This window comes from Cibotium barometz, chromosome 21 (genome assembly GCF_041138505.1).
Source record: "Cibotium barometz isolate CiBa-2024 chromosome 21, ASM4113850v1, whole genome shotgun sequence".
Taxonomy (NCBI): Eukaryota; Viridiplantae; Streptophyta; class Polypodiopsida; order Cyatheales; family Cibotiaceae; genus Cibotium; species Cibotium barometz.
Genome location: NC_141066.1, coordinates 49,117,825 through 49,135,947, shown reverse-complemented (window position 1 = coordinate 49,135,947; position 18,123 = coordinate 49,117,825).

Below are 18,123 nucleotides of genomic sequence, written 5' to 3'. Positions count from 1 at the left end.
GCTCTCAACGGCTCTAGAATGCTCTCATCGTCATCCACTCGAAGCCAAAAACGAGGGTCGGGGGAGAGGAATGTCTGTATCCATGCATGTGCCCATCCTCTCAAGGCACAATGTGACCAATTGCCATCCATACATGCTCCACAAAAGCATGCAAACCGTCGTGTGTAAGTCGTGGGTGCCGCCATGCACGTGCTCTTGATGGAATGTAAGCCCAAGGTGCCAGAAACTGTGTCACAATCATGGGAGGCTCTACGATCAATCATGCCACCATCCACATGCCAAAAAAATCTCTTGACAATCTAAGCATCACGTTTGGGATATGATGCTGCACTCCCACACAAATGTTGGGAGCACCACTCGACTACGTGGCCCGCATCTCTGAACCGCTGAGCATCTTGCTGCAGCTGATGATGCCTCAGGGCATGTTTCACACACGCGCCCACACCATCATGCTCTCCCTTCCCGTGTGACCAGTCTCAAAGAATGACCAAATCACTGGGATACTAGACTGCACGCCACCTATAAATCCATAAAAGTTAGTCTTAGTTATTGTTTTCTTTAAGATGTTCTAGTGAATTTAGTTTAATTGCAAATATAAGAGAACCATAAGTACTACATGTAGAGCCAATAGAATTGTCGTGAGTGATGACTTGAACTCTGCGCCACAACCATCCGACCAAACCCATCGCTGGCCACGTATGATCCCACAATCTCCTAAAAAATTATCATGGAGACGAAAACAGTGTTGCACAAAATGTGCATCATGTGATCGATCATCACTGATATAGAAATGATACTCTCGAATAATAACACGGGTCTCGGGGGTACTCGCCGCTATCCCATCTACATGAGCCTCTTCATGTCAATAGCTAATGTGGACCATAATAGCAACCTGGTGAGGTAAGCAATACAGACATTTAGGACACAAAAAATCAAATAAGTAATATAGCTCATACATGAAACAAATATTATGAAATATAACCATTACCTGCTCTAAGAAGTAATACTTAGATTGTATCTTCTGAAAAGGTGTGAAGGTGTAGTTCTCTGCAAAATCAATCGCAGAGACGACCACACCAATAGGAAACTCTGCCAGGCATGCTCGGAACTGACGATCCTGCCACGTGGCACAATGACTATGCCGTATATAGGGGTAGATTTGCTCCCTAAATGTGGCTTTGAAGTGACAACGTGGTGTATGTTTGTCCACGAGCTGCAACTTCCTGGATTGTCTCCACCACTCTGGAGCTGGTCTGTCACATACTCATAACGTTGCCATGGCACTATCTCTTGGTCACTTGCATCAAGATCTACCATCTGTAGATGTGCAAGTGAACCACATGATGTGCAATTGCTCTCCACACAAGGCATCCTATGGAACTGGGCATCCTCCGTGCGTGCACACAAAAGAGAGTGGATGAAATCACGAGGACTACGAGGCAACTCTCTATGCCCACCACTAAGAGAACGGAACACATCATAAAAAAGTTTGAACTCAACATGGTAGCGACAACATGTGTCACGCTGACGTGAGTACCTCACAAACCAAGGCTTACACCCCTCAAATGACCTTTGCCCAATTTTAAGCTCTGGATGTGAAGCCACAAACTGAGAATACAATTCAGTTTGGGTCATTTCAAGAAAGTAAGCACCGTGCTCAATGAACACTCCTCTTGTCACTCTCTTACACAAAGCTTTCTTGAAAACTGGCGAGACACGACAATTCTCCTCCCTTTCTATCAAGGTTCTAGTGGCTTCATCTAGTAGGCGATCATGCCTAGCTACACGACCACTTCTCGCCTCCACAAAGCACCAACCTCATTGGCATCTAAACTTTGTCGTCTAATAGACCCAACTCTAAGTGTGTGTGGTGCTATGGAAAGGATGCGAAATGTGGCACTAACCTTACCCTTCATTTGGGAGCTACTTATGGCTGCCACAATACGAGCAGCCAAAGCATCTATAGAGTTCCTCTTCTTGTTAACTATATAGGAATGACGAACACTTTATAGCACCGCCATGCCAGCTCTCCTCTCTCTTCGACCTCTAATGTCGAAAAGCGCCCTGCAGTTGGCCATGTTGGGCAGATCAATCAAAGCATCAAGCACACATGCCTCTGAGATGAAGGTGTGAGGTCTTTGAAATAGGAATGGAAGATTGCATGGGCACGACGATGTGCCCTGACTTTGATAGTTCTTCCTATCCACACGATGGGCGCCCAAAGGAGGGGGGTGGGTTCTTGTAGAAGAGAAGGGTCATGTGGATTATCTAAACTAAAGGGGTAGTGGGGGGGAAGAGGGTGGAGGGAGAGGAAGTGGAAGAGGAGGAGCAAGGCTTGGATCATCGCCGATGGAAGGTGTTGCTCGTTGACGTGCTCTCCACTCTCTCTTTCTCTCATGAGCTACCCTTCTCCTCTCCTCCTCTTGAACTTGGTGGATGGGGGGAAGTCTAGTCATATCATGTTTCCGACTCCTACGACTTTGAGAACCCATTCTCAAGGAAGCTAAGAGAGAAAAAATTATAAAGGCTCAATGATGGGATAGTACTAGAGATAAGTGTGGGATAGTACTAGAGATGTGTGATTATATAGGAAAAATAGGTTATCCACTTCAAATCTCATTGGATTTCCTATCTAAGATTGATTGGATAATTAAGATAAACATAAAGATAATTAAATATAAACTATTATCCACTTAAAAATCAATATTATTAATAATATTTATTAACAAGTCTAAATATTTATCATTACTAGATATATAAATATATCTTTTATTTTATAATTATATAACTATTTTTTAATAATGTATTTTTTTAAATTTTATTCAAAGGTTTATTCTACATAAAATATTTTCAAGAAATATTAAACTTAAAAATTTATTTTTTTAAATTGAATAATATGAACTTTAATAATAATATTATTGATCTAATTTCAAAATATAATCCTTTAAAATTAATGATTTTAAATTCTTTTATTTAATAAGTTATATATATATTATTATTTAAAATTCTATATTCTATTTCTCTAAATTACTAAATTAACTTTTTCAAAAATATATTTTTGAAAAAAAGGAGAGGTGGGAAGGAGGTGCCACGTGTCACATGCGTGCATGACACGTGGCATTCTCTTAACATGTGGCACTATTATGGTTGATGTGGTATGCCATGTCACCAAGTGCAAGGTGGCAAGAAGATGTGGCATTAATGATGACTAGGATGATGAGGTGGGGAGTCAACTAGGTTGACCATGTTGACATGGAGGGTGGAGGTGGCAAGCTGCTTATGTGGATCCTCTCAAAGCTCATGTGGACATAAAGTGGCATGCATATATAAGATTTGTGCCTACCCAAGCCTCACACATGGAATGATATCTAAGCTTTGAAGTTTACCAAGCCTAGATTTCCAAACCTAACTAGAGTTGGTTTTAGACTTGAAAAGGGGAGAGTGGACACAATATGGGAATTTTCACTTGGGAGGATTGAAAATGGACCTTCCCATGCTCAAATTAAGCCAATTTGTTTTTAATAAATTCATGGCAACAAGCGTATTGATCCCTAGAGTTTTTAGATTAAAAGATTCAATATTTAATTTTCTAGAATTAAATTACAATTGATATAATGGGCCTCTAACAGTCATAACAAATTTTCCAAAGTAAATCTACAAATATCCAACCGTTAGATTTATAATTTTACCTTATTCCCACATTATACTGATCTTTCCCAATCTAATCATCACTAGATCCATACAATTTGAGCATTTTAAATGGTAGATGTGGTGGGAGGATAAAATAGTATGTTTTTTAACAATTCTAATACATTTTAAATAATATAGAAAATAGTAGAACACATCAAAAATTACTCGATAAAATCAAGTTAAGCTCTATGTTATTTGTATTTGTGATATGCAAAGTGGGAACATCATATGAATAATAATATAAAAGTTATAGGCAATTTACTCACATTCACTGTACCTGTCTAAACCTTCGACAGGGCCTGTATACAATTTTGGTTCCCAAAGAAAAGGGGATTTGCAATTATTGGATATTCGATCAGATTATAGTTTTAGGTGTCCAACTTTGCAATATAATGTTTCATTAGAAGACCTTAAAGTGAAACTCCTTGGCTAACTAGGAGAGATTGGCTATTCTTCTTGAAAAAATGCCTGTTTTGCGACGGCTAGAGCCAAGGGTGCCCACTACATGAAACTAGATAACCTCATCTTGAACGACCTATGTGTGCCATCCCCCTTTGAGTAGTATAACCAGTCATTCTGGAGGAGCTGTTGATTTAGCCACTTCTAGTCCCCACTTATGAGTGTTTTCCTTATTCTAGGTTCCATTAATTTTATAACCATTATCCCCAATACATGTGGACCTGGAATGACCATGCATAGATTACCCCTATTCGTTCTGTTTGTTTCAGTGACAACATTCCTACCTTTACCACCTCCTCTCATATTGGCAGGTGCAATTACCACGTCATCCAACCGATTGAAACTCTACGCCTACAGTGCACCATTGCATCTCCTGTATGAGATTACATTTGATGCTCATTACTTGGCCTTGTATATTATAGAAGATTATCCTATGCTGATATAGAAGGTTATCCCAAGCTCATATACAAGGTCCACAACAATGCGAGAAAGCACATTGGGCAACACTAGTCGGCTCTCCTTGTGTTGTAGCTCCTTACTCTTACTTGCCTAGACGTAGGCCTCGTTGTACTACTATGGAGCTGGACGTAGTTTGGCACATGCAAGAGTCGCCTCTGGACATAGGCCTCATTGGACTACTATGGAGCTGGACGTAGTTTGGCACATGCAAGAGTCGCCTCTGGACATAGGCCTCGTTGGACTACTATGGAGCTGGACGTAGTTTGGCACATGCACGTAGTTTGGCACATGCAAGAGTCGCCTCTGGACATAGGCCTCAGTTCCTCCCACCAGCCCACACCGGTCTCTCTAACCAATTAGATTGCCAATATATAGGAATGTTCTTTCCATTTTTAATAAATTGAACACATATTATATACATATCATGTTCTTATTATTCTACCTTGAATGTATGAATCCAAATGAGGCAGGTTCTTATATGAAGTCATATTTCATTTTGTGTTTGATTGACAGGCCATAGATGGCTAGAACAAAGAAAACAAGAAGGAGGGTTGGACCAAGTCCAAGGCTGGTAGAGAGAGCAACAAGTGAAAACACATTATCAAAGCAAAAGCTTTTAAAAAAAATCAACCAGCATATGAGTGCGCTAAGAGAGATAAGGAAAGGCCAGAAACATGTCGAGTTACTCATACCCAAGCTTACATTCATGCGAGTTATGGAGACAGATTTGTGATGATTGAAAACTTGGGATGAGATGGGCCGACAATGCAATATGTGCCATTCAAAAGGCTATAAAAGACTTTGTAGAATTTTTTATTGATAATTATATTATTTCTGTCTTGTGTATAGGGTCACTCTTATGGACAAGGACATGCACTGTTGGTATTAAGAGTGGATTAGCAAATCTAAGGAGGATCAAACATGGTTATAGTCATGGTTAGGTCATGATTATAAACATGATTAAGAGATACTAATGAGACATGACTTAGGCATAATCATGGAAACACACGAGTTACTTCTTCATTAGCAAGAGCCTCTTATATAGGCAAGTAGTACATGACCACATGACATCACCTATGATGTCTTACAAGCATAAGAGGCCATCTCCCCCATGTGGGTATGCCATCTCCCCCATGTGGGTATGCCATAAATGAGCAATATTCCCTCTAGGCTATATTTGAAGTAGGCGCCCTTTTGAGGATGTGTCTTGAGTAAAGTAATCAAGGTTATATAGCCCCTTTCAACCTTTGAATGGATTTGGGTGATATATCCAACAAACCCTCCTTCAACCAAATCCATGACAATGCTACCTTTATGATGGCAAGTCTAGGTTCTAGTTACAACATACAAGAACTAGTTATGATGACCATGCTGGTGCCCGTAGGTCTTATTCCAGTTAGGTTTACAATGCTAGCAATGATGGATGAGCTAGAATACCATAGTAAAGCTTACAATGAGATAGTTATGTTTAGGATGGAGAGGTTTTTAAACATGGTATGGGCTATCCCTTGATTTTACTCAAAAGGCCCAATCTTCTTCGATAAAATTGGCCTCTTCGGAGGCCTCTTCTTGAAGCTCTTCTTTGTCTTGACTTGCGAGAAATGCCTTTTGTGCCTTTTGTTTGAAGAAACAATTTTCTTCAATATGATTGTCCTTGCCGCAGAATCCACAAATCTTCTTCTTTCCTTTTGTGTCGATGAAGTTCTTCTTCTTGAAGTGTGACTTGTTGTTGGAGAAGTATGCCCCTTCCATTATCCCTATATTCTCTTGCTTCTTCTTGTACTCCTCAAGGAGTGCAGCTTCAATGGCTTCTAAAGTAGGATCCGGAAGATTCATGAGAGTTGACTAAGTGCCCATATTCATCATAAGGCATGCTTTTCAATAAAACTGCAATGGCATCTTCCTCATCTATTGGTGCTCCTATTGTTGCAAGTTGTGACATTAGGCTTTTCATATAATTAAGATGAGTAGGTAAAGCCTCAGAAGCCTTCTTTTCAAGTTTAAAGAATTGGATTTTCAGCCCTATCTTGGAATGCTTCCCTTTTGCCCCAAATAATTTCTCTAAGATTTCCCATGCTTCAGCTGAGTTGTTTGCATTAGAGATATGATGTATGTAGTTGTCACTTAGACCTAATGCAATTATGGCAAAAGCTTTCTCATCCCTAGGTAACCATCCTTGTTCACCATCTCTAGTGGTAGGTTTTTTCTCCTTTCCACTAGCAACTCCCCACAGACCTTTCTTCATGAGAATAAATCTTACTCTAACTTGCCAGGTATGAAAGCCTACCCCATTAAACTTATCAACATGAAATGAGGATGTAGACATGATGATAAAGCAAGGTCTTACCACTTGAGTATCCCTCAAGGGAAGTGTCTAATGCTTTTACAAGATTAGATACCTTCACCAAATAGATGAAGGTTATTTATGAAAAATTCAGACCAATCATGCCCTCCTAAAACATTGTTTGCTCTTGAGTTGTAGACATTGTTTCTTACCCGTCTCCTCGGCTTTCTGCTTTTCTTCTTAGGCCTCAAATGTTGAATATTTGATGATTCAGCATCAGATGGTTCAGTCATTGTGATTAAACAATGATGTAAATTTCAACATCATCAACATATAGAAATATCACCACATACATGAAGCTCAACAATTTCTGAAAAATTGTGTCACTAGATGTCCTTGAATGAGATAGAAGCCTAAGTCTAAACACCAAATGCCTTTAGCACCTTCAATAGCAATGACTTGAGGCTAGATTAAGCACTAATTACTAGTGATTAAGTGAGTTAATCATTCATGCTTTAACTGTTATCAAATGAGCTTTCTGAGATTATGTCAGACCTGAAGCCACCAAACCACCAAACCATTCAAGAAAATGACTGCACAGGCGTGTTTGCAGCTATTGAAAACCCCCAAAGCTAAGGCAAATTAGTGAATCTTGCTCTGGTTCAATCGGTGGACTGATTTCCCCCAAAAAAATTGGCACCGATTTCGTCTGCAATGCTGGCGTCTTTGCGCAAGATCCGCCTAATTCCACCAAGCTGCAGCTTCTTTATGATGTTGAGAATGCATAGCTTGAATCCCGTACGAATTCGTGGAGGCGAGTGTGAGCTGTGGATGCTCCAAGGCAACCCTATATTTCAGGCTATGAAATAGGAAGGGATAAGCTTATGATTAAGCTAATTAAACACTAATGATGAGGCAAATTATGGCTTAATGAGAGGGATGAGGTTGTATTAACGTGGCTCTGATACCAAATGTTGGTATTAAGAGTGGATTAGCAAATCTAAGGAGGATCAAACATGGTTATAGTCATGGTTAGGTCATGATTATAAACATGATTAAGAGATACTAATGAGACATGACTTAGGCATAATCATGGAAACACACGAGTTACTTCTTCATTAGCAAGAGCCTCTTATATAGGCAAGTAGTACATGACCACATGACATCACCTATGATGTCTTACAAGCATAAGAGGCCATCTCCCCCATGTGGGTATGCCATCTCCCCCATGTGGGTATGCCATAAATGAGCAATATTCCCTCTAGGCTATATTTGAAGTAGGCGCCCTTTTGAGGATGTGTCTTGAGTAAAGTAATCAAGGTTATATAGCCCCTTTCAACCTTTGAATGGATTTGGGTGATATATCCAACATGCACATCTACAAGCTTATAAGATATAGATTTGAGAAGTTATTGCATCCACCATTGAGTGATTCCAGGGCATTCAATATCTTGAATGTCCCACTCGCTAGAAAACCTAAGGATGCGGATATTAAGATTAAGGATGTTATGCATGATAGGGATACTAGGACAACAGATCAAGACAATACTAAGAAGGGCAAAGAACAGATGTCTTTTGAGGAAGAAGGAGGATTGATGAAGAAATAATGATGAGAGATGAGCTGATGGACCTTGAGGAGAAGAATCTTCAAGATTTAAAGAATGTACTTGGACAACTTCTTATTCAGGTGAACGATTTTGCTAACGGTGTAAAGTATCTAGATATAGCACCTTCAGATACACATATGATATCAGAGAGAAATCTATCTCTCAAGTATGTAAGCTATCATTTTTAAAAAATTTATCTATTGATTTGTTTTTTAAAGATAAATGCCTAATTTATCCTCTTATTTGTTTTTTATAGGCTCTTGTTGGCCACCCTACCCCAGAGGCCTTTTGTCCTTTTTTTTTGTTAGACCCCATAGTCTCTCTATATGTAAGAGAAATAAGCACCAATTTTAGTAGTCTGGAAGAATGGTTGAGGAGATGGGACTTTAAAAAGGTGCAATAGTAATTGTGCCTTATAATAAGTATTTTAAATATGTTTAACTTTGTTTTATGTCCTTTTAAACATATCTATCAATTATTTTTTTCTTTTATCTATTTTTTAGGTGCCATTGGAGTGTAATTATAATTGATATCAAGAAAATAAAGACATGTTTCTTGAATTCCATGCTTGGTATGCATAGAGAAGCCAAATTGTAAGTTTTTAATTTTAATAGAGATTGTGTTTAAGATTCAATTTATATTAGATTGAATAATTTATGTGGTTTGTTATTTTGCAGGACATCTAAACACATAATAAGCACATTAGAAACACTTCATCCTCCACTCCTTGATAATAAAACTCCATATTAGTTTTTTATTTTTCCTGTAAGTTATAGTAATATAAATGATGACTTTTAAGTTTGTAATAAATCTTTAGTTAAAAGTCTAAACAAAGATTATCATTGCTATAGATTCCATTACAAACTCATGGAAGCTCATGTGGATGGAGAGTGGTCGCAAACACATGGAGATACATGTAATCAAAATTTTTATTAAACATATCAAAAAGTGTAGCTGTGAGTATTTTCGATAGACACATCAAAAAGAGTTATGAAAATTTTAAATATTTTCATTAAACTTTCATTTCCTACTAATATATACTAAGATTTTCATCATAATTTTTTATAGTTCACAGCTTCATGTTATACAGATACATACATTTGGTGGGTGAGAGCAAAGGCAATTAGATTAATGCTCGACAATCGTGTGGATCTTCCCACACAGATCCAGATTCACCACCACCACCATCAATCCCACCTATGATGGCAAAGTAGGGGACAAATATTTCATACAACTAAAAGTATTTTCAGATCTTCTTTCCACCATAATACCATCTACCTTAAATTTGTAGTCTGATGGTATGGCATCTAATAGAAATTCCAAGGATGTACGCACATCCCTCAATATCCATTTTGTATTTATCGAGATGACCCTATTGTCATCATCACTCAAGTTGATTGTTAGGTCATATTGCATAAATTTTTCCTCTGAATCCAATGGCATCCAAGTCCCTCTACTCTTTTTCCATCGTCTATACTCTAAGCTAATGTACGAGGTTTGTCAATAGATGTATGTTATCACCATAGAATCAATGCAAGCATTACATTTCATAAGATCACCCTTATGGATGACTTCATTCACTTTCCATTCTACTCCAACTGCATTATCCAAGTCAGACTCAGGTATATGTGTAGACAGCCACATTGCTTTTGTCCTCTTCATGTTTGCTTCTCGAAAACATGCCACAAATACATAGAGAGGTATAAACCATGATAGCCTAATCATCTTAGAAATCCTTCCTGCTTTCATAGACTTCTAAATATTCAAGATAACCTTGGATTTAAATGCTAATAGAGTACCTTTGTCTAGAAAGTCCCAATCTAATGAATTTAGGCTTGGTATAGCCAAACTCTCTAGTCTTCCATAAGCTTTAGTTTTGTAGGGGTAATATACTTAGTGTTATATAAAAATATATGTTTATTAATGAAAACCGTAGATGGTTGATCTAAAAATAATACTTTCACAAGATCAGCATTCATGGCTTCGAAAGTCCCGGGTGAATGATTCCACAAGTTGCCACTCAATGCTTGTTGATGGATAACCATCAATCGCATATACAGCACATGTTAATAAACCATAGAAACATAAAGAACATAAATAAAATTACAAAGAATATCTTACAATGAGCTTGCAATACAGATGTTGGAGTAGAAGGATGCATGTGCATGTCTCTTGTCGTGTACACATGTTACACCTTTACCTTCCACCCATCTTTTGCTATCTTGAATTCCAAGATATGTCCTTCCACCAATGATATTATACTAAGCCTCTTCTTTGTCTTTTTATCCTATGAGAAACTTTTCATGATGATCTAGCTCTCGCCCAAGGCATCTGGCGATTAGAGTCACCGGAGGGTGAAAACTACACCACAAAAAAAGGGCTCTACCAAAAAGATAATTGAAATACATTATAAGTAATAAAGTACTATGTACATGCGGTCCATAATGTGAACACGCTAAGTGAGTGAGCTAGCAAGATAAGTATGCCATAACTCAATGGTGGACTAGTAGTTGGTGTAGTCTAGCTATAGAATCACTGGCAAAGATCTATCATGTCAGCATTCTACCAAACATGCCAGTGATGTAGGTGGCAGAAATGGTCACCAATGCATATCATAAGTGTCAGCTCATGTTGAGCTTGACATCTCAACAGTCCCCCTCAAGTTTAACTCCATCTCTAGGACTCCAAGCGTAGTCTAGAATCTGCAAAGCTTCTCTTCTCCCAACCTATTGTGAGGTGGGGTTTTCTTCAGCAATCCTTTGGCTCCTTTTCATCATTTATGATGAAATCCCAATATCCTTTTCATCACCTATGAAGAACTTCCAATATCCTTTTCCCATAAGGAAATTTGTCATCCTAAACTTCCATGCTTGGAAGTTATTCTTTCCCATCTTCTCGCCCACAATATGGGATAGACTGTCAGATATGATTACCTATAACAACTTACCAAATAGTACTCAAATATTTTTACACTTGTAGAACACTTTGTAATCTTCAACATAGCGATACAGTCACCTATTATTATAATGTAATTTAATATGGAACAGTCACATAAACATACATCCACAAATAACGTGGAGATCTCAGATTCTCTACATAGACTGTTTTGCAACCAAATTTCTCTTGCAACTTTGATCTAACTAGAAATTAGGCCTACACAGTCAATATCGTCAAAATCGATACTTTTTCATAGTGCATACGTTAGGGTATTTTTACCCTGACTACGTTAGAGTAAAAATACCCTCGAGGAATCGCCCGTGCTTTTTGGGCGAGGAAAGTTTTTTCGGGTTCGATTTTGGAAGAACCGAGGGATTAGTTTCTTGTCTGGATATCCGTGGGTGGTGGGTGAGGCCCCGAGTGAGAGACCCTGCCCTGCGCAAGAAGTGCTACTTTTGCTGCTAGCACCCCCGAATTCGTTGCGCGGAGGGGGCGGGGATCTTTCAGTTGGTATCAGAGCAAATTGGCTAAAGTGGATTAACTATGAAGCCAAAAATGTCAAAAATTAATGAAGTAGCAGAGTAAAAGGTTGTAATTGTGTAATAAAATTCATACAAATCGATATTCAAAATGAAGGTTCATAAATAGGTAATTAAGTTTTCAGATGAAAGTACCGCAATCGTATGGAATCTCTGACTTGCTTGAGACCTAGACATGATGGTATTTACCTTATAGTTCCAAGGACTGTGAGACTACCTGTATATACCGAGGGTGTAACTGCAGCTCTTTACTGGTAGTATATACAAGTAAATCTAAAACCTTGAAATTATAAGCAAAAATGCTATCCATATGATGGATTCGAATGCTGGTTTATATGATTTTAAAATTCTAGTTTAGAATTGATGAGTTGATTTGGATTCTGATTTGAAAAATGATGATTCCTGAATTTTGGTTGAAAGGTGATAAGTTAAACAAAACCACAATGAGGATGAATGGAACAAATCCCAGTAATGATGTTAATAACTGGAATAGCAATAATGACTTCAACAAATCACTACAAGATTAGTGGATTGTGCTGACAGATTGCTGTTGTTTGACCTTTGACCCAGTGGCTCAAATTAAGGGATGACAAATTGAGAATCTGTGGAGAAATGTTCAGATGGAATTTTCGATCTAATGGACCATTATTGTGTTAAGGATATGAATGATATGTTCTGAATGAATTGTTATATATCTGATAATGAGGTCTATATGAAGGGATCTTTATCCCAGGATTCTGTTGGGTTGACCAAACTATAAGGAACCCCAGAATCAGTTGGATCTTAAGGGAAAGAGTTGTCCTCCAGCTGCGAGTTGAGGACATCTCGCGTTTTTTAGGTGGGGCAGGATGTAATATTCCTCCCTCCAACCTTTGAGGTGTATAGGTGTAAGAACCTCCCCTTCTGATCTTATAAATACTCCCCTCTCTGAAATCAAAGAAAGATCCTGTTTTGCCCTATTTTGGCTTGGAGAGAGAAAATGTTTAGAGGGAGGTAATCCAAAATTGAGATATTTTTGGATATAAAAATCCTACTAGTGTCTAAAATGGTTTCCCCTTTAACAAAAATTCAAAAAGAACTTTCCAATGTGCAATTGGAATTAATGGAAAATAGGTATAAAGGACCTTAGCCTAAGGGTCTAGATTTTCATAAATTTTTGGATTATGGTCCAATTAAGGTTCCTATGGGCCAATAGGATCAATCCAAGTGTGGGGAGGAGATAAATCCAATTTATAAAAGAAAAATACCCAAAAATGAGTAAATTCCCACATAAGATGAAGAGTTGACTGAGTACAAGGTTTATTAGTAAAAAACTATGAGATATTACTAAAAAAATGAGATATATTGGATATAATAAGGCATTTTTGATACCTTAGTAAGGAGAAGGGGGCACTTCAAGGAGGCGCCTATTTCACATATGTGGTGAGTTTTTAACTCAAAAATATTGGGATATTTTTATCTCTCCTCTCTCTTGGATCAAACCAAATCAAAAGGGAGCCAAACTAGGTCTAAATCTTATCCAAATTCAGTCAAACTGAACCGGGAAAATTCTAGAACCTAGTTGGAGGCCTCCCTCACCTATAAATAGATCCTTAGTCTGTAAAAAAATATGTGATTTATACCATGCTAGTATTATACTAAAATAATTATATTTTCTATTATCCTCTAAAAACCCTCTACAATTTGGAGAGATTGGAGCTTCTCTCTCTCTTCAACCTTCTTTGGAGCCTTCCTCAACATACTAACCAATTGGTTGTTGGGGGCCTCTCCAATGACTAACAAATCAAGCAAAATAAGAGGTAAAATGTGATTTTGTGGTCTTTTTCTTACTCTTCTAAATGTTTTTCACTTCTCAACCCCTCTCAAGCTTGAGAAGTATTCAATTAAATGGTTCTTTAATGCAAATGAAGCTCTTTAATTATTTTTAATGAATTACTCACATAAATTTTACATTTATGCTTAAATTAGAATGCTTAAATTTTACATTTATGCTTAAATTAGAATGCTTTTATGTTTATCTCTCTCTCCCCCAAAGAATGGTCATTCCTATGACCAATTCTCTATTCAATTAATGCTTCTCATGGAGAAATTCTCTATTCACAAATCAAACTCTAGGCTTGTGAAGCTAGAGGTTTAAGAAAATAGTTTTTATACTTATATGATTATAAAATATGGTAATATTATGAGATAAATCCATAAATTGGATTTAAGAGTAAAAGATAGTTATACTATCATAATTACATTACTATGTCTTATTCTTTTCATAAAAATTAAAAATTGCCAGTAATAGCGCATCGGAGCTATGGCAAGATTTTTAAGAAAATTGATACATAATTCATTCTTATGCATAACATAAAAAGAGGACTTCCTACCATATTCTAGGATTAAATATCCTAGGCAAGAAGAATGGTTTTTGTCACATTCAATGGAAAAATAATTTTTAAGTTTATGTGTAATTAAATAATTAAGAAAAGAGAAAATTATGGTAATTATATTTAAATGATAAAAGAGAAATTCCTATGACATTTGGAATTCAATCATTTTGATGGAAAAAGAGAAATTCCTAGCATATTGGAATTAATGGATATTTTTTTAAAAGTCAAAGATGCATTTTAGATAAATTTATTTTATCTATGAGAAATATTTATTAAATGATAAAAGAGGAATTCCTATGACATTTGAAATTCAATCATTTAGATGGAAAAAGAGAAATGCTTAGCATATTGGAATTAATGGATATTTTATTTAAATTCAAAGATGAATGTTAATAGATAAGTTTATTTTATGTATGAGGAATATTTAAATGATAATAGAGGAATTCCTATGACATCTGGAATTCAATCATTTAAATGGGAAAAGAGAAATTCCTAGCATATTGAATTAATGGGTATCTTATTTTAGATGAATTTATTTTATGAGAAATATTTGATGATAAAAGAGAAATTCCCATGACATTGGAATGCAAAAAGAGGAATTCCCATGATATTTGAGATCCAAGAAATTAAATGGGAAGAAGGGGAATTTTTAGTATAATTCAATTTATGATTATTCATCAAAAGTGGAAATATGGGTAGAATTGATTTTTGTAAATCCCATGAATTCTTTTATTCAAAAGAGGAATATTGAATATAATTCAATTGAGGAATTGAGAAGGAATATGGAAATAATTGTCAAGAAAAAGAACCTTTATCTAGGCCAAGCAATTGGTAGTAAAAACTACTAAATGGGAATAGGATGTGAAACGGATGTGATAATATGTAAATGGGATGTGATAAAATGTAAATGGGATGAGATAAGATGTAAATGGGATGTGATAAGATGTAAATGGGATGAGATAGGATGTGATAAGATGTAAATGGGATGTGATAAGATGTAAATGGGATGTGATAGGATGTGAATGGATGTGATAAGATGTAAATGGGATGCGATAGGATGTGAATGGATGTGATAAGATGAGATGCGATAGGATGTGATAAGATGTGATAAGATGTGATGTAATAAGATGTAAATGGGATGCGATAGGATGTGAATGGATGTGATAAGATGAGATGCGATAGGATGTGATAAGATGTGATAAGATGTGATGTAATAAGAATGGATCTCCTTGTGAATGATGAGATGAGAGGAAATGTGAAAAGGGTGAGATGGAAAGTACATGGATGTGGATGGGAATGTGGATAGAATGTATGTGATGGGATGGTGATGAGAATGAATGTGATGGATATGAATGAATGTGATGTGATGGATGTGATGGACGTGAATAGATGTGATGTGATGTGAATGAATAATACGGGATGTGAATGGACGACATGTGATGTGATGTGAATCGGGATGTGAATGAGATGTGAATCGGGATGTGAATGAATGAGATGTGATGTGATGATATGTGATGTAAATTGGGATAGATGTGAATGGATGGTATGTGATGTGAAACGGGATAGATGTGAATGAATATGATGTGATGAGATGTGGATATGGGTAGACGCGATTGGATGAGATGTGATGAGGATAAATGAGGAAAGATGTGATGAGATGGAAAATGATGTGACTGGATGGTGTAGTCGGGAGCTCAAGAGTCCCATAAGCTGCTATAGCCCTCTCCCTCTCTCTATGTCATGCTACTGCAAGACGTCTTTGTCTGTAAACCCAAAATCTATAATCAGTAATGGTACGTGTCTGCCACTTTGCTCGTGTAAGCTCCTCTGCTGTTGTAAGGACACGCTGCTCATGAGAAGCAGCACTACTGCTAGCACCATCACCCGAGGTGCCACTAGGACCAGCACCACCCACACGCTTGTATGCTGTGATCTGGCTCTTGTGAAGGACTCTCTGGTATGCATCAAACTTATGTGCACTCCACTCAATCTCTGGAGGCACCTTAGGCTCCTGATCTCTATCATCGAAGGCGTCGAGTCCCAAGTCAGTAGTAGTTGAGGTAAAATCAATAGGCCTGCCAGTCCTAGCATCTACTCGAATGAGGCCTGGGTGAAGATCATCAATGCCCGAAACTCTATATATCACTAGGTCGACGCGTGCACGGCAAGAGGGACATGCTGAGAAGTGTACTAGCTCCTGGGTGATGCAAGACAAATGGAAAAAATGTCCACATCCCAGGGCATATCCACCAGTACTATGAATGTCCTCGATACATAGAGCGCAGTAGGCATCATGTAGGAATGGTGGTGCATCCTAAGGGAGAGGTCGTCGAAAAACCTTTGTAACAAGCCGTGGATATAAAGGCAAGTAAGGCACTGTCACGTCTGAGGATCTGCGAAACTCTCGAACATGTAGCATCAACTGCTCTACCCTATGCTGTGCAATCCGCTCCATAATTTGGTGATGCTGCGCCTCAGTCCGAGCCTACGCAAAAAAGTAAAACATAAAATTAATTGATTAGTCTCTCTCATTAGGTATTACTTAAAGAATTTATAACTTAGGACCTTAATTATAACTCTTTTACGTGCAAGAGAAACCTACCTGCTGGATGTCAGACTCTCTCACATGCCGTGCCTCTGCAGTAGCTATCTCTACCGTCTGTAATGCAGCTCTAAGGCGGTAGCTATCTCTACCGTCTGTAATGCAGCTCTAAGGCGGTCAATCTCCACTCTCGCCCTCTACCAACTCCTGAGTGAGTCTCTCAGTGGTAGGTGTGGGGCCCTACGTGACACAATCAACCATGCCGCTCATGTAAAAATATAGAAAAGTACATATAAACATGTAAATAAATGACTAAAAAAACTTAAGAAGTAATAAATATGTAAATACCTCGACATTTGTCGTCATCGGTATCGATCGTGAGAACAAGCGCACCATGTGCTGGATGCTCTCCGTGTGGTACTCTGTACGTCGATGCCAACCTGGGTGTGCCAAGAGCCTCGACTGTCGACATAGGCACAAATGAAGGATTTGTAGGAGCTACACGAAGGGCTGGTGGAGGCCGCCTACCCTGGTCCTGGAGACGGTCTTGGCTAGCACCACCACCCGCGGCCGATGGCTAGTGTAATCCACCTCCTCCCCTAAGATAGACTCCACATATAATTGCTTTGCAAAGTATATGGGAATATGGCGGTTGTTCAGCATCCTCCCATATGTATCGACTATGGATATGTGCCGCCATACGAGGATGCGAACACCGCGAAATAGTAAGGGGCTTGCCCGCCCCAAGCCTCATCCCACAACTATCGAGGAAAAGATCTAAGTAGGCTCCATCCCTAATCGGACCAAGATCACAGACCTGACGATATGTCAGGCCATGTGACACAAGAGCAGTGCGATGGTGGGCTATCCACTCATCTACATAAACAATATCGTGAAGGCTATGAAGGGCGAAAGCATCGCCTCCAAGTCTGCCCCACGATATGTAATGTAGACGGTGTGTCTCTAGCACTCCTACGGATAGCCGCTGCTAACTCGCGCGGTCTATCTCCGCGATGAGGCCCACAATAGACAAGCGGCCCTCCTCATGGCCCTCCTCATATGACTCCATGCTAAAACCTAAGCCTAAGACAAAGGTCCAATGTGAAGGGTCCAATGCTTAGTGCTAAGTAGCACTAATGAAGCTATAAAACAATGCTAATGGGCCCACTAATGCTAATCCAAATCAAGAGAGCAAGGAGAGTGAAAACGACTTCTGACAATGAGGTTAAAA